A 13046-nucleotide genomic window follows, 5' to 3' on the forward strand; every position below is an offset into this window, starting at 1 on the left:
TTGTCTTGATCACCAAGTCTTGTGGAATCTTCCTTGTATGCGGCAGCTATCCGGACTGGCCCATGAGTATACGGCCATGGGGGTCCTCGGCCCAATCTAACTGATCGGGAGACGACGTGATGAGTACCCCCTAGTCTAGGACACCGTCAGCCGGCCTCGGAAGATCAACACGTCGCTGCCCTACCTAGGCACAACAGAGAGGTCAACACGCCGGTCTAAATCCTATGGCGCAGGGGTCTGGGCTCATCGCCCATTGCACACCTGCATGTTGCGAGGGCGGCCGGAAGCAGACCTAGCCTAGCAGGCGTTCCAGTCCAATCCGGCGTGCGCCACTCAGTCGCTGACGCCACGAAGGCTTCGGCTATTACCACGACGTCGATTGCCCATAACTGTTCCCGCGTAGTTGGTTAGTGCGTATAGGCCAGTAGCCAAACTCAGATCAAATACCAAGATCTCGTTAAGCGTGTTATTTTGAAATAACCACGGACGCCGACCAGGGCCAGGCCCACCTCTCTCCTAGGTGGTCTCAACCTACCCTGCCGCTCCGCCACAAAGATCCACACAGAGGGCCGTCGGGACAAACGTCCTTTCGGACCCAATTCGTGAATCACTCGCGGGTACTCCTATGAGCCGACACGTCTTTAGTCACCACAAGTATCATATATTGTGTATATAAGTATATACCCGTGACCACCTCCCGAGTGATCACGGCCCGATAGTATAGCATGGCAGACAGACAAGAATGTAGGGCCACTGATGGTAAACTAGCATCCTATACTAAGCATTTAGGATTGCAGGTGAGGTATCAACAGCTGTAGCAACAATGACAGGCTATGCATCAGAATAGGATTAATGGAAAGCAGTAACATGCTACACTACTCTAATGCAAGCAGTATAGAGAAGAGTAGGCGATATCTGGTGATCAAGGGGGGGGGCTTGCCTAGTTGCTCTGGCAAGAGAGAGGGGCCGTCAACACCGTAGTCGTAGTGGGTAGCAGCGGCGTCGGTCTCGTAGTCTACCGGAGAGAAGAGGGGGAAGAAACAATGAATACAATGCAAACAGATGCATAACGATGCTTGACAAGACAAGTAGCGGTGCTAGGTGTGCCCTAACGTAGTATGAGGTGATACCGGCGAAGGGAGAAAACATCCGAGAAAATATCCACGGTGTTTCATGTTTTCGGACAGATGAGCCGGAGGGGGAAAGTTGTGTGTTCGCTATGCTAGGGATGCGTGGAGGACGAACGGGCTGTGTATCCAGATTCGTCTCGTCGTTCTGAGCAACTTTCATGTATAAAGTTTTTCCATCCGAGCAACGATTTATTTTATATTAATTTTAAAAGATTTAAATCATTTTGAGGATTTATTTAATTATTTAAATCAACATTATCCAGAATAGTGTTTGCTGACGTCATCATGACGTCAGCAATTGACCTGGTCAACCTAACAGGTGGGTCCCACCCGTCAGTGACTCAATTTAATTAAACACATTAATTAACCTAATCAGGATTAATTAGGGGGGTGGGCCCCAGTGTCATTGACTGGTTAATAATTAACTAACAGTTTAATTATTTTATTTAACTAATTAGTTTAATTAATCAAAATTAATTAAGTTAATTAATTATTTAATTAATTAATTAATTAATATTTTTATTTATTTATTATTTATTTTTTTAAATCATTTTCGTTCTGGGCGTGGGCCCCGTTCGTTTGTGGCGCAGAGGCCTTAGCGGGCACCAGGCAGTGGTTACGGGCACGAGCGCGTGGGCACTAGGCGCGGGCAGGGGAAGCCGCGCATGCGAGCGGCTTGGCGCAGGTGGCCGTGGACGGGGGGGAGGCCGTGGCAGAGTGGAAGCATGGCGACGGAGGCGAGGCCCGGGTGGCGCGGCCAAGGGCGCGGTGGTGCGGGCATAGCTGCAGCAGGGGGATGCAGGCGACAGGGCGGAGCGGGGCGGGGGCGCGGCCGGCGAGCCAGCGGCGTGGGCACGGAGGAGGCGGAGCGCAGTGACCGCAGGATGAGGGAGAGGCGCGGTCGCGGCGAGCAGAGCCAGCGTGAGCAGCAAGCACGTGAGGCCGCAGCGCCAGGCAGAGGCGGGCGCGCGAGGGCAGCGGCGGATGGCCGTGGCTGCGGGAGGCGAGCGGTGTGGGTAGCCGAACACATGTGCGGCGTAGCGGGGCAGAGGAGAAGGAGCGGTGCTCATGGCGGGGTCGTAGGGTTCGTGGCAGCGGTGGTCGGGGTGGTGGTCGGAGATGAAGACGAGCGACGACGGGGACGAGGCGACGAGGTCGGGGGCGATGGGGTGGCTCCGGCGAGGCCCGTGGAGCTCCGGGTGACGGCGCGGTCCAGCGGCGTCGGGGCGGTTGTCGATGTCTAGGGGCGTCAGGGGCGATGGCGACGCGATCGGCGCGGTGAGGGGCGCCTTCGAGCGCCCGATGTGATCGGGATCGGGGGGAGCAGAGGGAGGAGTGGGGAGGTTATGGAGAGTGGGATGGGGTGCGGCTGGGCCGGCCTGGTTGGCCCGGTGGCCAGCTGGTCCATGGCCCAGCAGGGGGGTTTTCCTTTTTTTCTCTTTTTATTTATTTTTCTTTTTTCTGTTTTTTCTCATTTTAAATATTTAGGCCTTATATAAAAACATGGTTTCTACATGACAAATAGTTAGGGAATATTTTCAACACATCGAACATTTTAGTTTTGACTTTTGAAAACTTTAATTGTTTTAACTTTAATTCAAATTTTGAATTTGAAACCGTTTCGAACTAAACACAAGATTATCAGCAGTAACCGAGGTGATGAGGCATCATTAACGCGGGATTACTGTAGCCTAATTATCCGGGCATCACAAATCTCCTCCACTACAAGAAATCTCGTCCTGAGATTTAGAAGCGGAAGTAAGGGGGAATGGATTTGATTACGAAATTTTGACGAGTGTCCTCGGTCTTGGTTGCTCTTCTTGAAGAGGTCAATCCATTACGTTGATGTCTTCATTTCTCTATTTCAGGTCATCATGATGAAGTCGGCATCCTTTCTTCGGGAACTCTATCGTACTTACGAAAGAATAAAGGGGTGGGTATTCCCGGAGAATGGACCTCCACAAGGTTGACTATCTGGTCGATAACATCGGGGAATGTGGCGGAAAGTAACTCTCGAATTGGAACTTAAGAAAACACCGAGAGCAAGTAAGACGGTGCAATAAGAAGTTTCGAGAGGATAGGCAATCATTCATAGCCTGAAACAAAATGTGATAGGGTTCATAGCAATGGGAATAAGTATTGTGTTTGATACCAGAATTGGTGATCTTTCGGAAGGTGGCCCATGAATTACGTACGAGGCCACGCGCGAGGAATAACCTTAAGAACAGGGGGTGTATAGGAGAGTCAGGTTTCGATCCTATGGAACTGTGGGTTATGGGCCCACCATGTGGGTTAAAAGTAGGAGGAGCGGTGACATCTTGCATGGTCAAGATATCCAGGCATGTCAGAGGGTAGCCTGTCAGTTATGTCGGCAACAACGTCGGTACCAAGGGCGATGGACGAAGAGAACCATTTTCCTGCTCGTTGAACGAGGCAGACCAATAGGCAAAGTTCTCGTCCATCGGTGGCTACCGGAATGTCATCAACAATAGTAACAGGTTCTTGCTCACAGGACTGTACACCGAGATGTTTACATAAGCAGGAGAATATTACTGCTTAGATCTTATAGATCACAAGCAATGTTAAACCAACCAATGGAAAGGAAGACATGATTATCAGATTAAACAGAACAATGGAAAGGGAAATGTGTTTAAACACATATTTCAGGGATATATCCTTCCCAAGGTCAAGTAGAGCATGATATCCATGACAGGATATAATGTAGAAAACTCTTTAGGTACGGGGAGAGAAATTTTCAAGACATTACCCATACAGCGGTGTTTGGATAATTGAGCAGGAAACATTTAGCATTGGGCTTCAAATGTTCTTGTTGAAAATCGAAGTACCACAGACATGCTTTGAGATAGCATTGACATGGTCTTCAAGCAAAGGTTGGACTTGGATATACAAAAGATTCATCAGGAAGAACAACTTATAGAATAAGTCTTACAATTTCCTCAGAGAAGAATGGTTAACCTTGCTAAAATGGAAACTATAACAATAGGTCCTCCGGCTAGTTGTGCTAGGCATGACATCACCTTACCGGGTCATATAAAGACCAATGTTATAACTCTTGGAAATATGTCCCAACCATCATATCTGACCGAGATTCAGATCTGATTAGTGCCAGGATACCGCAGACTCGGGATGCCTGAGAAGAAAAGGTGCAACACAAACTGTCGAGATGACATTGTAAGGTTCACGGGAATTGATCTATGGAAGCGAGTTCCAAATCAAGAGTTCATCATTAAATGAAGGAGAGGCAAGGAGGTGGCTGATTGTCTCAACGACAATTCATTGAGATTTTCAAAAGATGGATTTTCCACACTTATGTGAACAAGGGGATAACATTTGCCGGATCAAATGATATAATGATGTATGCTAGAGGAAAAACATACACATTTAAACATTGGCTGAAAAGTGCACCCAAAAATCTGGACTAGGTAGCACGATCAATGTTTGAATGATGATTCAATAAGCAATAGACTTAGAATGAAGCTATCGACCATTAACATCAAAGCAATAGGGTTGCTAGAAATTTTGAATTTTACACATCACAATCCATTTGTCGGTTTTTTGGTTGGAAACAACACGGGGACCAAGGAATGAATGAAGATAGCAAGAAGTATCACTTGTATCAAGAATTCTTAAGAAGTGGTAAAATTCTCACGACATCCTTGGCATAACAGATGGTAACACTCCAAGGTAAAGAAGAACAAATGCTGGATAGCAAGGAACTCAAGGTATAACACCAAACATGAACAAGTTTGTGTTGAAGGGAAAGCAATAATGTTGTCGATGATAACACAAATCATCGGGGGGCAAGGATGGTACTTGTCATCATGAATTTGGTTGATATTGTGGAAGGAGTCAAAATGTTGATGATGATCACAACAAATTCTATCGAGAGGCTCAATGACGAAGCAATCGAACAGCGACTGCATCAAGCAAAAGGAGTGTTGTAGCGAAAGATTATTGGAAACACGGATATGTCTCCAACATAGAATCAAGCTTGCTGTTCGAGGTGAAATGATATGACAAGGAAGAGCGACGTAAGCTTAGCTCATTGTCAAAAATTGTGCTCCGGGAAGAAGGATCAGGTAGCATAGTTAAAATTTAGCACGCTAATGATATAGCCGATTCAGGCTAGGAATGACTTAAATGATTATTAACTCGTAAGCAAAGAAGATTGCTAAGAATTGTTGAATCGTAGAACAGACGCAATTTAGTTATCGGTGTACTTGAGTGACTAACTACTCAGAAACCAGGAAAATTGGAATCGGTGAGAAGGTAGTACTTGATGAAGAACTCATAAGAAGTTCTGTGGTTCCATGATAATCTCGATATGCTAGGGGGGTAACACTCGACGATAGATCAAAGTAGAGGTTGAACAGGTGAAATGATCTACAGAAGACAAGTACTTTAACTTGTCCGAGAGATGGAATTAAAGAAGAACAATCATGGTCAGAACCACGATTGCAAAAAGACTAGATCCCATATATAAGATGAACTTATACGAAGGTAATAATTAATATAAGAGAAGCTTCCATGATATGATCTACATCGTGCCCATGGGCAAGAACACAAAGTTCAAGGTCGAATCCCACTTTTCCAATCCATAACCTTTCATTCACTTCTCGCATTTGATGAAGTTGTAGTGTTGAAATTCTACCTGGCAAAATACCAGAAGAGTATGACTCGTGAAAACTTCTGGGTTCACATGGTTTAGAGAAGGCATATGTTCAACCCATAGGGACTTCTTAGAAACATATACCCCAAGTTTCAAGAGTAAATACCACCAGCTCGAAAGTAGAGCATGGTTGGCCAAATCAGAGAATAGGATTTACCAAATGGCATTATGTATCAGGGAAAGAACTCCTTGAGGTTTTTGTATATGAAGGACACTGTCGGGGGATAATTCAACACGGGATCTAACAGTCCATAATGGGGCCGATGTGAGTATCGGTACTCCATCAAAGAAGAAAGAATGTGAAAGCATCAATTTATTGAATTATCTGAATGACTCGAGGTTAACTACAAAGGAATTATGAGTTCCAAATCAGAAGATCAAAAGCAATCATTCTGATCGAAAATGAATAAGTTCAATAGACTTAGAAGAACAGCCGATCAAGGCATTGATTGGTCAAGAACTAGCTCATGTTTAAAATGCCGTCTGAGCCGAAAGGATGACTTCTAGGATTTGATTAAGGATTGCAACATTCGCAACATATTGAATCAAGGGGCCCAAGATGATAAAGGCAAAGGTCATCCATGAATATTGCTAGTCATTTGGAATTAACCATAATGCAGGCAGACAAGCATTTCAAGATCCATAGGCTACAGAGGATTCTCGAAAGATCGGATAGTATTTCGAAGAATTTTGTGAAACACATGAATAACTGGGGATGAACGGATACTCGGTAAGAGTGAGGAATTACCCGTAGGGGTAATTATGTGGCAAAGAACTGCAAGGCAATATCTCAAAGGATTTTCAGAACAATAGAGAGAAATTCGGGGTATCTTGTAACAACAAGATCAACGGGAAATGATTGTATGAAGGACAAGTGTACATGGTTATCCATAGGGGGGTTATCGATGGAAGGGAATTGCAAAAGCGATGGCACAAAGTCTCGAGAGAACATCACAGAGTATCTTTGGGATCCTTCGATGCATCAAGCAATCATCTAGAGTGAGGGCTCTCCGGGAGGAAGTAGTTACGAGAACCTAGTGTTAGAGTTAGCAAAATCATTTAACCCGAATAGGAGAGAGATCAGAACCCCAGAGTAAAGATCGAGGAGTAAAAGATCCTACTACCACCCAATGGCGACGTGGGCCCGTAAGGCAGACAACCATGTTAGTAAAAGCTTTGTAATGTATAGACTCGACTTCGGCCAAGGAGTGTGGAAGGGGGATTCCTACAGGCAGTCGGCTCTGATACCAACTTGTGACGCCACTGATTCAATCGTACACTAATCATACACGCAAACGTGTATGATCAAGATCAGGGACTCACGGGAAGATATCACAACACAACTCTACAAATAAAAAAGTCATACAAGCATCATATTACAAGCCTGGGGCCTCGATGGCTCGAATACAAGAGCTCGATCATAGACGAGTCAGCGGAAGCAACAATATGTGAGTATAGACATAAGTTAAACAAGTTTTCCTTAAGAAGGCTAGCACAAACTGGGATACAGATCGAAAGAGGCGCAGGCCTCCTAACTGGGATCCTCCTAAACTACTCCTGGTCGTCGTCAGTGGGCTGCATGTAGTAGTAGGCACCTCCATTGTAGTAGGAGTCATCGTCAACGGTGGCGTCTGGCTCCTGGGCTCCATCATCTGGTCGCAGCAATCGGGTATAGGAAGGGGAAAATGGGGGAGCAAAGAAACCGTGAGTACTCATCCAAAGTACTCGCAAGCAAGGAGCTACACTACATATGTATGCATTGGTATCTAATGGCAAAAGGGGTAACATATGTGGGCTGAACTGCAGAATGCCGGAATAAGAGGGGTATAGCTAATCCTATCAAAGACTACGCTTCTGGCCACCTCCATCTTGCAGCATGTAGAAGAGAGTAGATGGTAAGTTCACCAAGTATCATCGCATAGCATAATCCTAACCGATGATCCTCCCCTCGTCGCCCTGTGAGAGAGCGATCACCGGTCGTATCTGGCACTTGGAAGGGTGTGTTTTAATAAGTATCCGGTTCTAGTTTTCATAAGGTCAAGGTACAACTCCAAGTCATCCTGTTACCGAAGATCACGGCTACTCGAATAGATTAACTTCCCTGCAGGGGTGCACCACATTTCCCAACACGCTCGATCCCCTTTGTCCAGACACACTTTTCTGGGTCATGCCCGACCTCGGAAGATCAACACGTCGCAGCCCTACCTAGGCACAATAGAGAGTTCAGCACGCCCATCTAAATCCTATGGTGCAGGGGTCTGGGCCCATCGCCCATTGCACACCTACACGTTGCGAGGGCGGCCGGAAGCAGACCTAGCCTAGCAGGCGTACCAGTCTAATCCGGCACGCGCCGCTTAGTCGCTGATGTCACGAAGGCTTCGGCTGATACCACGACGTCAAGTGCCCATAACTATTCCCGCGTAGTTGGTTAGTGCGTATAGGCCAGTAGCTAGACTCAGATCAAATACCAAGATCTCGTTAAGCATGTTATTTTGAAATAACCACGGACACCGACCAGGGCCAGACCCACCTCTCTCCTAGGTGGTCTCAACCTACCATGTCGCTCCGCCAAAAAGATCCACTTAGAGGGCCGTTGGAACAAACGTCCTTTCGGACCCAATTCATGAATCACTCGTGGGTACTCCTACGAGCCGACCCGTATTTAGTCACCACAAGTATCATATATTATGTATATAAGTATATACCCGTGACCACCTCCTGAGTGATCGCGGCCCGATAGTATAGCATGGCAGACAGACAAGAATGTAGGGCCACTGATGGTAAACTAGCATCCTATAATAAGCATTTAGGATTGCGGGTAAGGTATCAACAGCTGTAGCAACAATGACATGCTATGCATCAGAATAGGATTAACGGAAAGCAGTAACATGCTACACTACTCTAATGCAAGTAGTATAGAGAAGAGTAGGCGATATCTGTTGATCAGGGGGGGCTTGCCTGGTTGCTCTGGCAAGAGAGAGGGGTCGTCAACACCGTAGTCGTACTGTGTAGCAGCGGCGTCGGTCTCGTAGTCTACCGGAGAGAAGAGCTTGACAAGACAAGTAGCGGTGCTAGGTGTGCACTAACGCAGTATGAGGTGATACCGGCGAAGGGAGAAAACATCCGGGAAAATATCATCGGTGTTTCGCGTTTTCGGACAGATGAGCCGGAGGGGGAAAGTTGCATGTTCGCTATGCTAGGGATGCGTGGCGGACGAACAGGTTGCGTATCCGAATTCGTCTCGTCGTTTTGAGCAACTTTCATGTACAAAGTTTTTCCATCCGAGCTATGATTTATTTTATATTAATTTTAAAAGATTTAAATCATTTTTAGTATTTATTGAATTATTTAAATCGACCTCATCCAGAATAGTGTTTGCTGATGTCATCATGACGTCAACAGTTGACCTGGTCAACCTGACAGGTGGGTCCCACCCGTTAGTGACTCAATTTAATTAAACACATTAATTAACCTAATCAGGATTAATTAGGGGGTGGGCCCCACTATCATTGACTGGTTAATAATTAACTAACAGTTTAATTATTTTATTTAATTGATTAGTTTAATTAATCAAAATTAATTAAGTTAATTAATTCTCTAATTAATTAATATTTTTATTAATTATTTTTTTAATTTCTTTTTTTAATCGTTTTCATTCTGGGCGTGGGCCCTGTTCGTCTGTGGCCCAGAGGCCTTAGCGGGCACCAGGCAGTGGTTACTGACACGGGCGTGTGGCCACTAGGCGCGGGCAGGGGAAGCCGCACTGGCGAGCGGCAGAGACGGGCGCGCGGCTTGGCGCCGGTGGCCGTGGACGGGGGGGAGGCCGTGGCGGAGTGGAAGCACGGCGACGGAGGCGAGGTCCGGGCGGCGCGGCCAAGGGCGCGGTGGTGCGGGTGTAGCTGCAGCAGGGGGATGCAGGCGACAGGACGGAGCGGGGCCGTAGCAGCCGCCGCCGTAACCGCAGTAGCTGCGTAGCGCGCAAGCAGCAGGGGCGAGGGCATGGTCGGCGAGCCAACGGCGCGGGCACGGAGGAGGCGGAGCGCCGTGACTGCGGGGTGAGGGAGAGGCGCGGTCGCGGCGAGCAGAGCCAGCAGGAGCAGCAGGCGCGCGACGCCGCAGCGCCAGGCAGAGGCGGGCGCGCGAGGGCAACGGCGGATGGCCGTGGCTGCAGGAGGTGAGCGGTGCGGGTAGCCGAACACATGTGCGGCGGAGCGGGGCAGAGGAGAAGGAGCGGTGGTCACGGCGGGGTCGTAGGGTTTGTGGCAGCGGTGGTCGGGCTGGTGGTCGGAGATGACGACGATGGGGACGAGGCGACAAGGACGGGGGCGATGGGGCGGCTCCGGCGAGGCTCGTGGATCTCTGGGCGATGGCGCGGTCTAGCGGCGTCGGGGCGGTCGTCGATGTCCAGGGGCGTCAGGGGCGATGGCGACACGATCGACGCGGTGAGGGGCGCCTTCGAGCGCCCGATGCGATCGGGATCGGGGGGAGCAGAGGGAGGAGTGGGGAAAGTGGGGTGGGGTGCGCTAGGGTTTGACCAGAGTGGGGGAGGTTATGGAGAGTGGGATGGGGCGCGGCTGGGCCGGCCTGATTGGCCTGGTGGCCAGCCGGGCCATGGCTCAGCAGGGGGGTTTTCCCTTTTTTTCTCGTTTTGTTATTTTTCTTTTTTGTGTTTTTGCTCATTTTAAATATTTAGGCCTTATATAAAAACATGGTTTCTACATGACAAATAGTTAGGAAATATTTTCAACACATCGAATATTTTAGTTTTGACTTTTGAAAAGTTTAATTCAAATTTTGAATTTGAAACCGTTTCGAACTAATGCGAGATTATCAGCAGTAACCGAGGTGACGAGGCATCATTAACGCGGGATTACTGTAGCCTAATTATCCGGGCGTCACACCCACCCTCATGGACAGGGTGTGGGCCCCCTGGAGTTAATTATTTCGCCAGTATTTTTTACATGTTCCAAAAATAATCTCCGTTGATTTTCATGTCATTCCAAGAACTTTTATTTCTGCACAAAAATAACACGATGGCAATTCTGCTGAAAACAGCGTCAGTCCGGGTTAGTTCCATTCAAATCATGCAAGTTAGAGTCCAAAACATGGGCAAAAGTGTTTGGAAAAGTAGATACGATGGAGACGTATCAACTCCCCAAGCTTAAACCTTTGCTTGTCCTCAAGCAATCCAGTTGATAAACTGAAAGTGATAAAGAAAAACTTTTACAAACTTTGTTTGTTCTTGTTGCTGTAAATATGTAAAGCCTGCATTCAAGTTTTCAGCAAAGATTATGAACTAACCATATTCACAATAACATTTAGGTCTCATGTTTACTCATATCAATGGCATAATCAACTAGTGAGCAATAATAATAAATCTCGGATGACAACAATTTCTCAAAACAATCATAATATGATATAACAAGATGGTATCTCGCTAGCCCTTTCTGAGACCGCAAAACATAAATGCAGAGCACCTTTAAAGATCAAGGACTGACTAGACATTGTAATTCATGGTAAAAGAGATCCAGTCAAGTCATACTCAATGTAAACTAACGATAATACATGCAAATGACAGCGGTGCTCTCCAACTGGTGCTTTTTAATAAGAGGATGATGACTCAACATAAAAGTAAATAGATAGGCCCTTCACAGAGGGAAGTAGGGATTTGTAGAGGTGCCAGAGCTCGATTTTGAAATAGGGATGAATAATATTTTGAGCGGTATACTTTCATTGTCAACATAACAACCGAGAGATCTCAATATCTTCCATGCTACACACATTATAGGCGGTTCCCAAGAAGAATGGTAAAGTTTATACTCCCCCACAAGCAACAAGCATCAATCCATGGCTTGCCCGAAACAATGGGTGCCTCCAACTAACAAAAATCCTGGGGGAGTTTTGTTTGCAATTATTTTGATTTGATTTGAGCACGGGACTGGGCATCCCGGTGACCAGCCATTTTCTCGTGAGTGAGGAACGGAGTCCACTCCTCTTGAGAATAATCCACCTAGCATGGAATATACCAGACAACCCTAGTTGATACAAGAGCTATTCGAGCATACAAAACAGAATGTTTATTTGAAGGTTTAGATTTTGGCACATACAAATTTACTTGGAACGACAGGTAGATACCTTATATAGGAAGGTATGGTGGACTCATATGGAATAACTTTGGGGTTTATGGAGTTGAATGCACAAGCAGCATTCCCGCTTAGTACAAGTGAAGACTAGAAAGAGACTGGGAAGCGACCAGCTAGAGAGCGACAACAGTCATGAACATGCATTAAAATTAATCAACATCGAATGCAAGCACGAGTAGGATATAATTCACCATGAACATAAATATCGTGGAGGCTATGTTGATTTTGTTTGAACTACATGCGTGAACATGTGCCAAGTCAAGCCACTCGAATCATTCAAAGGAGGATACCACCCTATCATACCACATCACAACCATTTTAATAGCATGTTGGCACGCAAGGTAAACCATTATAAACTCCTAGCAAATTAAGCATGGCATAAGCAACTATAATCTCCAATTGTCATTGCAAACATTTTTATTTCATAATAGGCAGAATCAGGAACAATGGACTAATCATATTTACAAAAACAAGAGAGGTCGAGTTCATACCAGCTTTTCTGATCTCAATCAGTTCATCATATATCGTCATTATTGCCTTTCACTTGCACGACCGAATAGTGTGGATAATAATAATAGTGCACGTGCATTGGACTAAGCTGGAATCTGCAAGCATTCAATTCAAGGGAGAAGACAAGGTAATATGGGCTCTTTGTTAGATCAACAATAATGCATATAAGAGCCACTCAACAATTTCATCGTGGTCTTCTCCTCTCGACCCCCAAAGAAAAGGAAAGGAACAAAACTATTTACACGGGAAAGCTCCCAACAAGCAAAAGAAGAACGAGAAATCTTTTTGGGTTTTCTTTTTAATTACTACTACTACATGCATGGAAAGTAAACTAGCTAAAATCTACAACTAATTTTTTTCTTAAGGTTCTTCAAACTCACAAAAAGAAAGCTTAAAAAGAAAATAAACTAGCATGGATGATGCAATGAAAAAGTATGAGCACCGATAATTGGCATGAGTGTGTGAACATGAATGTAATGTTGGTGAGAAATACGTACTCCCACAAGCTTAGGCTTTTGGCCTAAGTTGGTCTATGCCCATGGATCAAAGTTGTAGCTGGGGTCGTACAAAGGA

This window comes from Triticum urartu, chromosome 5, assembly GCF_003073215.2.
Source record: "Triticum urartu cultivar G1812 chromosome 5, Tu2.1, whole genome shotgun sequence".
NCBI lineage: Eukaryota > Viridiplantae > Streptophyta > Magnoliopsida > Poales > Poaceae > Triticum > Triticum urartu.